Raw genomic sequence first — 13,702 nt, forward strand, 5'->3', positions numbered from 1 at the left:
GGGGAAGAGAAGTCGGGTGTCCTCTTGATATCACAGGAATGGAGATTAGGTTTGACAAGGTAGAGCAGGAGCTGACAGTGTTTTACGTGGTCCAGCCAGATTTGTCAGTGGTCTAACACAAATGTTCAAATTTGCATCCCTTAGACTAAGAACCTAATAATTTGATTTGACTTTATAAGTAAGTAAAATTAAAGTGCAGGGACTTCACGGTGCCTTGCTAACTGTTGACACTCTTCCTCAGAGAGGGGCCAGTGGTGTATTTTTGGAGGCTAGGATATGGCTGAGGATTAAATATAGCCCTTGGTCTTCAATAACATGAAAATGTAAATACACACCAGATGGAACTTTCCACCAGTGGGGCCTCATAGGTTATGTAGATGCACTGTCAGCTATTGTCTGTCTACATTGATGGGAGGAAATGGTGTACTATGCAATTGTGATTTTCCAAGAAGCTTTCCACTGAATGCGAGGCCTCGTCAGTTGGTGCAAGATCTGGGAAAGTCTCCAACTAACAACCTCTACCCATCCTACCCCACAACTACATATAATCCTCATTTATTCCTGATCCCAATTATGATGATATATAGTTTATACATATCACCAGATTCTAGTTCCAAAAGCACAAGACTGTAAATCACACAATACATAGGGATAGGTACAGCCATTCTGAAATGGAAAAAATAAAGCTTTGGCAGTTACTGTAAATCTAAGTTTTTTTTACATTACACCATTAGATTATAACATCCATGTTAAGGTCAAATTAGTGTTGGTAATATCTGCAACTCAGTGCATTTGTAGGATACTCAGCTAGTTAGTATAAATCTATTCAAAATAAATTGTTGCAACCTATGTTCAATATCATGCTAACATTGCCAAATGTAATTTTATTAGTCAAAAATGTACAGTGCGTTTATGACAGTCAAGAAACAAGTATTTATATGCTAATATTTTGTGGTAATCTATACATATTACTTTTATGTCGAGCTTAGTGGGATATATTCTCTCATGGGGTAAATAACATTGGAGAACATTGGATAATGGAAATCATATTAAATAAAAAGTGTTACACATCAGCCTTTTCTCGGGGACAACTCCCAGACTCTGCTGGAAAATAACTCCCACGCATGATGTACAATTGCTACTATGCTACTGCCTCAGGTTATGAACCAAACTATGCAGCATCAAGAAATTAGTCACATCATATCACCATGAAGACATTCCATTGCTAAGATATACTGAGATATACTGAGGGCTCTGAGATAGCCCAATCAAAATTTCATTCCGCGCTGCATCTAAATAACACTTCAGTTTTTCACGTTTCTAAATGGTTTCATGAAGTAGTTCTGCCTAGGCAGCGCTAATTATGGATGAATACAGTCTTGCCAAGCATTTAACACATTGTGGTTGTACCCCCAGCATTTTCATAGATTCAAATTTTCCATACAGAGCAGCTGGGGCTTTTCCGAGACATGTGACAAATCAACATAAAAAAGCAATCATCACCATCGACGCACATGCTATCTAGTGATAATGCAAAATTATTGAAAACCAAACACATCATCAGATCCTGCAATAATAGTTAAAATGTTTACCTTCAGTACTGGACTTGGGATTACTCCTGGATGCAATTTGTTACAGTTAATTGAGAGAAAAGCATTGCTGCTGTTCTAAAAGATACAGCAGGCTGTTTTGTATTCAAGCTGGGTACACATTTCCCCTGCTGCTGGATAACCATTTGACAGAGCACAATGTAATGGCACAGAAAATTATAGCACAGGCAGCACACTGAGTCGACTGCTGTCATCATCAGATGAAGTGCACGCAAGAAAGAAATCAAAAACTGCATTGGGCATGTCGGAAAGATTTCCTCACCAAGAGAACTGGACTTTATCTTCCATAGGTATGAATTGGAAAAGCGTAGCTATTGAGCCATTTATCGCTGCATGCCATGTGATTACACACAGCTCATTAAATTGCTAATTAGCTCAGTTTTCACAACGACAAAGCATTTGTTGTCAATTTTGTTAGCAGCTTCAAAACAAATTCCAGGTTTACGAAACAAAATTTAAGAAATGAAAGCAATGAAATTCTCTTATCTCACAAAACAATAGGCACACAACTCAATCCCGAGTTCAGTTTATAGTCATTAAGGTTTAAAATCAAATTTTTTTACTCATACAATAGAGAAGTTGGCCTATGGCATCTGCTGTTGGGGACAGGTAGCATTGGGCATACAGAGAATTATTGCACAAAATACAACCCAGTAACATCTGGCTTTTCAGCAACACAAGTGGTATTTTGGCTCCAAAATGGTATTCACAGCTTGTGCACACACTTCTGGTACTAGACACCCAGGTGCCATTTTAGTGAGAGTGTTGGTGCACGCAAGGACTGTCCGCCAGAAGTATGCAGAGTAGGCAAACTGCAGCAAGAATAGTCATGTATGCTGATCTGACACCAATGTTGGCATTTTGGAACTCAAGGCTCCAGTGAATGCATCTCTTAAATAGTTGCTGGTTGATTTCTCCTGGCTCTTGCTGAATTTGTCAATGTATTTGGTATGATGAGGATGGTGTAGAACTTCAAAACGACATACACAAGTTGTTAGAGTGGGCAGATAGGTGGCACGTGAAATTCAATGCAGAGAAGGGTGAGGTGATTCATTTTGGTAGGAAGAACATAGACAGACAATATAAAATAAGGGGTACAACTTTAAAGCGTGTGCAGGAGCAGGGGGACCTGGGTGTATACGTGCATAAATCATTAAAGGTGGCAGGACAGGTGGAGAGAGCAGTTAATAAAGCATACAGTATTCTGGACTTCATTAATACAGGCATAGAGACAAGAGCAAGGAAACTATGCTGAATTGTATTGGACACTAGTTAGACCTCAGCTGGAGTACTGTGTACAGTTCTGGGTGCCACACTTTAAGGAGGATGTGAACACATTGGACAGAGTGCAGAAGAGGTTTACAAAATTGGTTCCAGAGATGAGAACCTTCAGTTATGAAGATAAATTGAAAAAGTTGGGACTGTTCTCCTTGGAGAGGAGAAAACTAAGAGATTTGAAAGAGGTGTTGAAAATCATGAGGGGTCTAGACAGAGTAGATAGGGAGAAACTGTTCCCACTCGTAAAATGATAGTGAATGAGAGGGCACAGATTTAAAGTGATTCGTAAAAGAAGCAAATGTGATGTGAGAAAAAACTTTTTCACATAGCAAGTGGTTCGGGTCTGGAATATACTGCCTGGAAGTGTGGCGGAGGCAGGTTCAATCGAGGCATTCAAAAGGGCATTAGATGATTATTTAAATAGCAACAATGTGCAGGGTTACAGGGAAAAGGCAGGAGAATGGCACTGAGTCATGATGCTCATTCAGAGAGCCAGTGCAGAAACAATCGGCCAAATAGCCTCCTTCTGCACCGTAACAATTCTGTGATTCCAGAATTGTTTCAAGTTGCTGAAGGCTATAGGGAGTAGTTAGTCATGTGCAGTAGACCTAGTCCTGATATTAAGAATTCTGCACACATATCTTGCTTGCACGCATGAATGCATCTCTCTTGGCCTGCAGCATGACAGAGAGAATAAGCAGCAGTGACACAGAGCAGGACAAACTGTTGGAAGAAGCAGGAGGAGGAGTGGGTAAAGGGCTTTCAGGAGGAGGTCATATGCACCCAGGATGTTCAGGGAGCAATATTCTTCGACCTGATCCTCACTAAGGAACAGTGTGTCAAATGTTTCTGCTTCACCAGGGATGTCCTCAATGAAATCTGACACCTGCTGCAGTCAGAACTGCAGTCTCAGAGCAGGGCAAGGACAGCATTGCCAGTGGCTATGAAGGTGACTATGGCCATGAACTTTTCTGTGCCTGGTTCCTTTTAAGCTGGATCAGGCGATATTTGCAACATCTCCCAGTTTGCCATCCACTGTTGTGGAAGGGGGAAAGCAGGGTTTACTGAGGTTCTGTGTTCCAAGAGAACTAAGTACATTTCATTCTCTCATCGGAGAGGAACAGGCAGAGTGAGCATGTGGTTTTGTAAGGACTGTAGGCTACCCTTTGGAGCAGGGTACCGCTGACTGCATGCAAGTTGCTTTGTGGGTGCACCGTAACTGAAAGGGATTCCACACCTCAACATCCAGCTAGTGTATGACCACATAGGAAGGCAAGTGGAACACTGTCATTTATTGCAAGGGGAATGGAATATAAAAATAGGGTTGTTTTGCTAAAGTTGTACAGGGCATTGGTGAGACCACATCTTGAGTATGTGTATAGTTCTGGTCTCCTTATTTAGAAAGGATATAACTGCATTAGAAGCAGTTCAGTGAAGGGATTCCTGTGGTGGGGGGGAGCTATCTTATGAGGAAAGATTAGACAGGTTAGGTCTGTATCTTTTGGAGTTTAGAAGAATGAAAGGCATCTTATTGAAATATATAAGATCCTGAGGGGACTTGATGGGATGAATGCTGAAGGGATGCTTCCATTTGTGGGAGAGACTAGATTAGGTTTAAAAATAAGGGGTCTCCCATTTAAGACATGATGAGGAGAAATTTTTTTCTCAGCGGGTCGTACGTCTATGGAACCCTCTTCCCCAAAGAATAGTGCAGGCAGAACAAAAACAGAATTACCTGGAAAAACTCAGCAGGTCTGGCAGCATCGGCGGAGAAGAAAAGAGTTGACGTTTCGAGTCCTCATGACCCTTCGACAGAACAGTTCTGTCGAAGGGTCATGAGGACTCGAAACGTCAACTCTTTTCTTCTCCGCCGATGCTGCCAGACCTGCTGAGTTTTTCCAGGTAATTCTGTTTTTGTTTTGGATTTCCAGCATCCGCAGTTTTTTTGTTTTTATATTATAATAGTGCAGGCAGGGTCATTGAATATTTTTAAGGCATAGGTAGATGGAATCTTGACTGACAATGAAGTCAAAGTTTATTGGGTAAGCAAGAAAGTGGAGTTGAGGCCACAATCAGATCAGCCATGATCTTATTGAATAGCGGAATAGGCTTGAGGGGCCAAATGGCCTCCTCCTGCCCCTTAAACGTAAATTTGTATATTGGTACATGTAAGTTATCATGAGTATCATGCCTGGCATCCTGGCAGCAGTCATGATAGCTTCATTCTGTGGCAGTGCGCTGTCCCATTTACACTTAAACCATGATGGCAAACCAAAGGGTGGTTACAGTGTAAAGCGCTGTCCGCTAACCACAAGGCTCATGGCTTCCATGTGTAACCCATGTGCTCCTGGGCAGAATGCATATAATAAAAACCACATGGAAAGGCATTGAGCAAACTTTTATTTTTGCATGTGGGTGCTTAAACAAAGCTCCCACTGCCTGGACCGCTCTGGAGGAGCCCTGCAGCACACATGTCAAGATTCGTGGTGGTCTGCTATATGCTGCACAACCTTGCCGTCATGAGGGCACAGCCTTTGGAACCATTTGTCTGGCGACCAGCTGAGGAGGAGGAGGAAAGGAGGGGGCAACCAATATAGCCCCATTCTTGCCAGGCTTTCTGTGATCGACTAATCTGACTGCAATACCAATAAATGCAACCCCACTCACCATTCACTAATAATCCCACACACCAGCTTTCCTCTCTTACTGACCATCACTCTGTCTATTTGGCCACGTGCAAAAACAAAAGGCACCACAAAATAAATATTGCAAACCAAATTTAAAAATCAAACATTGCCATATTGCCTTCAAACATCCACTGACCACCCTTAATGCCTGTCTTTCTTGTGTGTTTCTCTGGTTTAGTGCTCATACACAGTAATACCCCAGTGGCTGCAGCATGGTTGGTGGAAGGCTGAGCATTTTCAGTATAGGAGACTGCTGATGGCTTCTCAGTCATCTCTAGCCTTAGAAGGCCTGGCTTCAAACAGTACCATCTTGGCATGGGTAGCTGCGGTCTTGATTGGCTAATCGAAGGTCAGTGGCAAGAGCGCTGGCAGACTGGCAATGGTGGCAGGATAAATGCTATCATCCTGAGAGAGGACGACAGGTTCATGTTCCATGGTCCTGCCACTCCCGGGTGGTGTGTGTGTGTGTGTGTGTGTCGGGGGGGCGGGGGGGGCGTGCTCAGCAATCCTAGCAATGAGCTGCAGGATAGATAGGACCCTGCAAGCCCTCATGCTCACTGGTATCCATAGGTACACTGGCAGCAGTCTGAGCTCCTGCTGCACCACACAGAGGTGCTGGGTAGTTTCTGCTTGCCCTGAATTGGAAGCTAAGCTAAAATGTTGTATCATGGTTGGGTCCACAAGAATTCCAATGGAGTTGGACACTAACTTTGTGCTGGAAAGGACAGGTTCTGAGTTTTGCACAAAACCCTGTGCCAACTTGGTGGGGGACACCTTTTATTCCTGTCATTGACTGTAGGCTTTCTGGCAGACTAAGTATTTCAGTGTGCATAACCATCAACCTTCTTCTATTTGCCACCCCATCAAAGTCCTCGTCTGAGTGTTCTGCAGCAGAGCTCTTGGGTGACCTCATCCTCCGGTGAGCTGGCACAAATATTGCCTCGAATTCTTTTGAGCACGCGGGTGATTTCTTTAAGTGCATAGCCCCTTTCTATCTCTTTGCATTGCTGCACACACACAGTAATTTAAAGGAGCCACCTTTAAATTGTGTGCGGCATGCAACCACGCAGCTTAGAGGATACAATGGCTGGTACCCTGTTATCCTTGTCCACTCTGGTGGCTGGCTGCAGGCTACTCATACCCAACATCTCACCATGCATAAATCCCACCAGTAAGCTACCCTCTAAAGTTCACACAATGTCAATATTTGGGTGGTTGTGAATGGGAGATCGAGTGACGGTGTTTCTTCCTCATCACTGTCTTCGTGCTCTCCCTTCACTGCCTGATCAGATTGCAGTTCTTGTTTAGCTGAATGGAGAAAGGCACAAGGGTTACATTGTGGTGAGGAAAGAGGAGGAAAACAAGAGGTGTAAATCCAAAGAGACGACGAAGGAAAAGTGGGATGTGAGAAAGAAAATTAGGGATGAGCATGCCGTCACCTTTGATGGCTTCATCCCTGCCACGGACTCAGCCTTGGCTGCTCCAATGATGATGAGCATTGTCTCCTCAATGGGGATAAAGACATTCATCTATGTCTGACCCCATAAGTTTGGTTCTGTTGCCTTCAGTTATGTGTTACCTTGTCCTGAAGGAAAGAAAGAAGTGGGTCAGGAAGTGTGGTGAGTGTATTTGGATGACTTAGGTGTCATTATAGAATGGCTAGCATTGTGTGCAAAATTGAATGTAAAGCTTGCATCAGTGCTAAATCTGTGAGGGTGGGGCTATGAATATTGGTTATAAGTTTTGGTTGAGTATCTGAATGATGGGGAGTGTGTGCATCGAGTAATGTGTGAGGCTAGTGGTGCAGTTGGTGAAATATGACATTTGGAGATACATTCACTGACATTGCCCACTCGTATGAGGTCATTGGGCACTTTGCACCACTGTATCCAGGGCCTTGCATTTTCCCCTCCCTGTGGACACAGCTTTGGAGGTTGTAGGGGATGGGGGTTGGAGAGCTGGGAAAATAGAAGGAAACTGGATTAGGGTGGCTTGCTGCTGCCTTCCTGCCTCTGGGGAAATTTCCCAGGACCAAATTGGGCAGCCCACTGCATGGAGGTGTGCAGCCAATTAGGACAATTAAGGCCCTATTTTGGAGCTTTTTACAGTAGGTGACAGTGGAAGCTGTCCTCCTCCAACCCTGCTGAATGTAGAGCCTAGCAGCTCTTGGGTGCCTCCTGGCAGGCCGATTCAGGCCCCAATGATGGAGCCCTACCAGCTGTGGGTCTCTTCATTTTCAAACTTGCACAAGGTGCCTGAGGATGCCCCCATGTGCCTTTGCCTTTTGCCTCAGCAGCACCCTTGTCTTCCAGTTGGGCTGCTGGTTCCCCTGTGCTGTGGGCCTGCTGATTGAGCATCCCACTTAATGAGCCTGCCCACCATCCTAAATGCGACAGTGAACACCGAGAAGGTTGTGGTGGTGGGCACCCTAATGACATGCACAGGCTAAGGCCCTCCAGATCGTCCCAAAGTCAGGTTCATGACATCGGCTGGAGAATCTAGCTCAGGTCCTTGGCTTTCATCATTGACTCCCATAGAAATCTGATCCCACTGCCTTTGCGGAGTCCTGGCCTCCCGTGGCTTTTTTTTTATTTACTCAAGGGATGCAGGTGTCACTGGCTCGGCCAGCTTTTTTTGCCCATCGCTAATTGCCCTTGAGAAGGCGGTGGTGAGCTGCCTTCTTGAACTGCTGCAGTAAGTGTGGTGTATGTATACCCACTGTGCAGTTAGGGAGTTCCAGGATTTTGACCCAGTGACAGTAAAGTGATAGCAAGATATTTCCAAGGCAGGATGGTGAGTGACTTGGAGGGAAACTTGCAAGTGGTGATGTTTCCATAAGTCTGCTGCTCTTGTCCTTCTAGGAGGTAGTGGTGGTGGGTTTGGAAAGTGCTGTCTAAGGAGCCTTGGTGAGTTCCTGCAGTGCATCTTGTAGATGGTATACACTGCTGCTACAGTGCATCCGTGATGGAGGGAGTGAATGTTTGTGGATGGGGTGCCAATCATGCGGGTTGCTTTGTTCTGGATGGTGTCAAGCTTTTTGAATGTTGTTGGAGCTGCACTCATCCAGGCAAATGGAGAGTATTCCATCACACTCCTGACTTGTGCCTTATAGATTGTGGACAGGCTTTGGGGAGTCTGAAGGTGAGTTACTCACTGCAGGATTCTTAGCCTTTGACCTGCTCTTGTAGCCAGAGGATTTACATGGCTAATCCAGTTTAGTTTCTGGTCAATGGTAATCCCCAGATGTTGATAGTGGGGGATTCAGCAATGGTAATGCCATTGAATGTCAAGGGGCGATGGTTAGATTCTCTCTTGTTGGATATGGTTTTTGCTTGGCACTTGTGTGGCGTGAATGTTACTTGGCACTTGTCAGCCCAAGCCTGGATGTTATCCAGGTCTTGCAGCATATGGATATGTACTGCTTCAGTACCTGAGAAGTGGTGAATGGTGCTGAACATTGTGCAATCATCAATGAACATCCCCCCTTCTGACCTCATGATGGAAGGAAGGTCATTGATGACGCAGCTGAAGGTGGTTAGGCCAAGGACACTACCCTGAGGAACTCCTGCAATGATGACCTGGAATTGAGATAACTGAACTCCAACAACCACAACCATCTTCCTTTGTGCTAGGTATGACTCCAACCAGTGGAGAGTTTTCCCCCCAATCCCATTGAGCAGAATTTTGCCCTTGGTGGGTGGGCAGGCCCCACTGGCTCAGCGGCGGGCAGGCAGCCGAACTCCACTGCCGAAATGGGGCCCGCCCCCACTTTGAGTGGGTGGGGGGGAGGGATTCTCCATCTGTCAAAGTGCGCTCTTTCGCACTGCTCCCTGAGACCAAGTGCTGTCTCAGGGAGATTACCTACAGGTAAAAAAACTCCAAAAATAGAAAAATATTTAAATTATTAACATGTCCCCCTCATGTGACTATGTCACACGAGATGGGACATGTTAATAAGAAACACATAAACGTTATGAAATTTTTAAAAAACGGACATGAAACCTCATCCCTCCAGTGGATGAGGTTTCATGTATAATCAAGAGCCCGCTGGGGCTCCTGGCCTGCCCGCCAGCCTTAAGGACGGGCAGGGTCGTTAACAATCTTAATTAGCCTGTCAATTGCCTTAATTGGCCATTGACAGGTTGGCAGGCGGACAGCTGATTTCGTTGTCTGCCCGCCTTCCTGAAAATTTAAATGGACCGGGATGACGTTGGGGGTTCCTCCCGATGTCATCCCACGTCATTTTCCCGTTGGCGAGGAGGCCCCGCCCCCAAATTGCCAACAGGAAAAAACTGGCCATTGTCTCCAGTTTTGCTTAGGCTCCTTGATGCCACACTTGGTCAAATGTCACCTTGATGTCAAGAGCAGTCACTCTCACCTCACCTCTTTTGTCCATGTTTGAACCAAAGCTGTAATGAGGTCAGGAGCTGAGTGACCCTGATGGAACCCAAACTGAGCATCAGTGAGCAGGTTATTGCTAAGCCAGTGCCGCTTGATAGCACATTTTCCCTGTTCTCCACTCCTTGACCAAGGCCTGCAGACCAGTGTCAGAAAATCTTGGGAGCTCTTGCATCTTTTCCAAATCAAAATCACTTTTAGACTGACTTCCAGCACCTGCTCCAGGCAAAATGCCTGTCCCCTTTAAATGATGCAGGCTAGCTTTAACTCAGATTGGCATCCTATAATTTATTGTACCATGCTCAGGCCTGCGCCCACATCACAGCTGTCTGCATGTTTTAGTGTTTTAAATTAGCAGATAGCACAAAGTTTGTATGCTGCCTGCATCAGAAGGAACTGGTGTGAGTTAGTTGCACACTGTCATCCACACACCCTTTTTTGGGGGTTATCAAATTTCACAGTCTTAAACACCAAATAAATATAGCTAACCAACCAAATGTCAGTTCTTATCTAAATTATCAAAATAAAAGTTGAATTTTAAATTTATTTAACCTTCATTAAAAAACTTGCTGAAAGTACAATGAACTTGGAATTTATATTTTGTGTGGTATGGGGAAGTGAATGCAGTGGGGATATCTTGTGATGTCTACATGAAACAATTTTATGTGTTGAAACATAATTGTACACACACACACACATATACATATACACATAGATTTTATATATATATATTATATTCTTTATTGTATATATATAATAAAACTAGAGTGATGTGCATTTAAGAACCATGCTTGTGTATTAAATTGTTTTGAAACTGGAGAACCTGATCCATTTTAAGTCATGTTAATACAGTGAACTGTAAGGACAATTTAACCAAGATGACACAACTCAAAAAAGAAGTATTTTGTGATGCATTGCCTTGCTTTTTTAAGTGGATCAAATGGACTTGCATTTCGTGTACAAATATGATGATGTTGATTTTAAAGATTAATCTTTCTACCAGCCACTATCAGACAACCCACTGCACTTTGCCAGTTAGAGTCTTTAGAAATTGGGTTAGCTTTGATATCAAGCTGGCCTACTGGGGAAGGATGGTAAACTTCCACTTTCGCAACCAATGTACCTCCTGGGAAGATAGGCCATGAGAGAGTGCAGTCCAAGATTTGTCTCCCTGTGATCTTTATTTCTCTAAAGAGAAATAAGTGTGGTGAGGTTCAATTTATCCCCAAGTTTCCAAAGTAAATAATTGTGTAAAGTGCTTTGAGACATTTCAGTGGAATAACCTGCTTTATAAATACTTGTTTTTTTATATTGAAGTTTGCTGACATTAGCAGATATTGATTTTGTGTTGCATAAGAATACATTTTAGAAAGTTTCCTGATGATTTGGCTTCTAAACCAGAATCACCTACACATGAAATGACCTGTCCAACACATGGCATTTATTAGAATCCAACCACAAGTGGCTCCACAACAAAACAGAACTGTTTAGTAGCATTGCTATTCTAATTTGGTGTTACAGTTACTGAACTGATTTCAGTCTTGTTTAAATTCTGAAAATGGACTGCAATCTTAAATTCTCATATTTGTAACAATCTTAAAAAATTATAAGAACCATAGAAATGAACATGAGTTTTTCAAAATTAAGGCAGCAAAGCTTAAAGCCTGTTCAAGCCTCATGCTATTAATAACAGGATATCTTGTTATTTGGTATCAATTACCAGAATAACTATCACTAAAACAGAGAGCGAGAGAGAGAGAGATAGAGACAGAAACAGACTGCAGTGTGCAGGGGAGGGAGACACTGGCTGCGGGCCTGGGGGAGATCGACGCTGCATGGCCCAGAGAAGAGAGACGTTGGCTGCGGGGCCTGGGGGAGAGGGACGTTGGCTGCAGGGCCCAGGGGAAGAGAGATGCTGCAGAGCCTGGATGTGGGTGAGAGGTGCTGGCTGCGGGGCCCAGGGAAGAGAGATGCTGGCTGTGGGGCTGGGGGGAGAGAGACGCTATAGGGCCTGAGGGGGAGAGACGCTGGTTGCTGGGCTCAGGGGAGAGAGACGCTGCAGGGTCTGGAGAAGAGAGATGCTGCAGGGCCCGGGGGTGGGAAAGAGAAGCTGGCTGGGGCCCCGGGGGAGAGAGACATTATAGGGCCTGGGGGAGAGAGACGCTGGTTGCCGGGCCTCGGTCAGAGACACTGCGCAGCCTGGGGGAAATGATGGCAGGGTGGAGGGTGGGGGCTGGGTGGTGACGAGACTCATCACCGATGAGTCTATGAGACTGAGTGTGTGTGAGAGAGAGAGAGAGAGAGGGTCAGTGTGAGAGAGAGGAAGAGTGACAGAGAAAGAGAGAGAACGTGTGTGTGAGAAAGAGAGAAAGTGTCTGTGTGTGAGAGGAGAGAGAGTGTGTGTGTGTGTGAGAAAGAAAGAGAGTGAGCAGAAATTTTTGCTCGGCGGGTGGACACGCACCCCACCTGCTCAGGCATGAAATTACGCGCGTTGACGTCGGCCGAGCGTGTCGACGTCAACGCACAGTCGCACGATAGTTCAGTCGGCTGGCGCGCGCCGACAATTAAAAGGCCCATTAAGGCCATTAAATAATCAATTCAATTAAATTTTTCACTGCCTGTCCAACCTAACAGTTGGCAAGTAGGCGAAAAGGCCAAGCGGCCTTTAGCTTTTTTGGACACCTCATCCACGGGCAGGATGAGGTTTGCAAAAGCAAATAATAATAAAGTAAAAGTTTCAAAATTGAATTACTAATGTCCCTGCTCATGTGACAGAGTCACATGAGAGGACATGGGGATATCTTGTGATGTCTACATGAAACAATTTTATATGTTTATACATACATGTACACGCACACACACACACATATGTATATATATAAATATACATAGATTATATATATTATCTTTTATATTATATATATAATAAAACTAGAGTGTTATGCATTTAAGAACCATGCTTGTGTATTAAATTGTTTTGAAACTGGAGAACCTGATCCATTTTAAGTCATGTTAATACAGTGAACTGCAAGGAAAATTTAACCAAGATGACGCAACTCAAAGAAAAGTATTTTGTGATGCATTGCCTTGCTTTTTTAAGTGGATCAAATGGACTTGCATTTCGTGTACAAATACGATGATGTTGATTTTAAAGATTGATCTTACTACCAGCCACTATCAGACAACCCACTGCACTTTGCCAGTTAGAGTCTTTAGAAATTGGGTTAGCTTTGATGTCAAGCTGGCCTACTAAACTTCCACTTTCGCAACCAATGTACATCCTGGGAAGATAGGCCATGAGAGAGTGCAGTCCAAAATTTGTCTCCCTGTGATCTTTATTTCTCTAAAGAAAAATAAGTGTGGTGAGGTTCAATTTACTCCAAGTTTCCAAAGTAAATAATTGTGTAAAAAGTGCTTTGAGACATTTCAATGGAATAACCTGCTTTATAAATACTTGTTTTTTTATATTGAAGTTTGCTGACATTAGCAGATATTGATTTTGTGTTGCATAAGAATACATTTTAGAAAGTTTCCTGATGATTGGCTTCTAAACCAGTATCACTTACACATGAAATGACCTGTCCAACACATGGCATTTATTAGAATCCAACCAAAAGTGGCTCCACAACAAAACAGAACTGTTTAGTAGCATTGCTATTCTAATTTGGTGTTACAGTTACTGAACTGATTTCATTCTTGTTTAAATTCTGAAAATGGACTGCAATCTCA

General features: G+C 43.9%; 1 protein-coding gene across 4 annotated transcripts in view; it reads right to left on the reverse strand.

Annotated features, from left to right (window-relative positions):
* Nucleotides 1-13,702, reverse strand: part of abat (4-aminobutyrate aminotransferase) — a 210,519-nt gene that overhangs the window by 168,153 nt on the left and 28,664 nt on the right. Inside the window, exon 1 of one of the 4 annotated variants that reach the window (XM_041205747.1) lies at nucleotides 1,593-1,610. The exons of the other annotated variants lie outside the window; for them this stretch is intronic. The gene's annotated coding sequence lies outside the window, so the exon portion shown is untranslated. Of the gene's footprint in view, nucleotides 1-1,592; nucleotides 1,611-13,702 lie in introns of those variants that run through there. 4 annotated transcript variants of the gene reach the window in all.

This window comes from Carcharodon carcharias, chromosome 15 (genome assembly GCF_017639515.1).
Source record: "Carcharodon carcharias isolate sCarCar2 chromosome 15, sCarCar2.pri, whole genome shotgun sequence".
NCBI classification, from domain to species: domain Eukaryota; kingdom Metazoa; phylum Chordata; class Chondrichthyes; order Lamniformes; family Lamnidae; genus Carcharodon; species Carcharodon carcharias.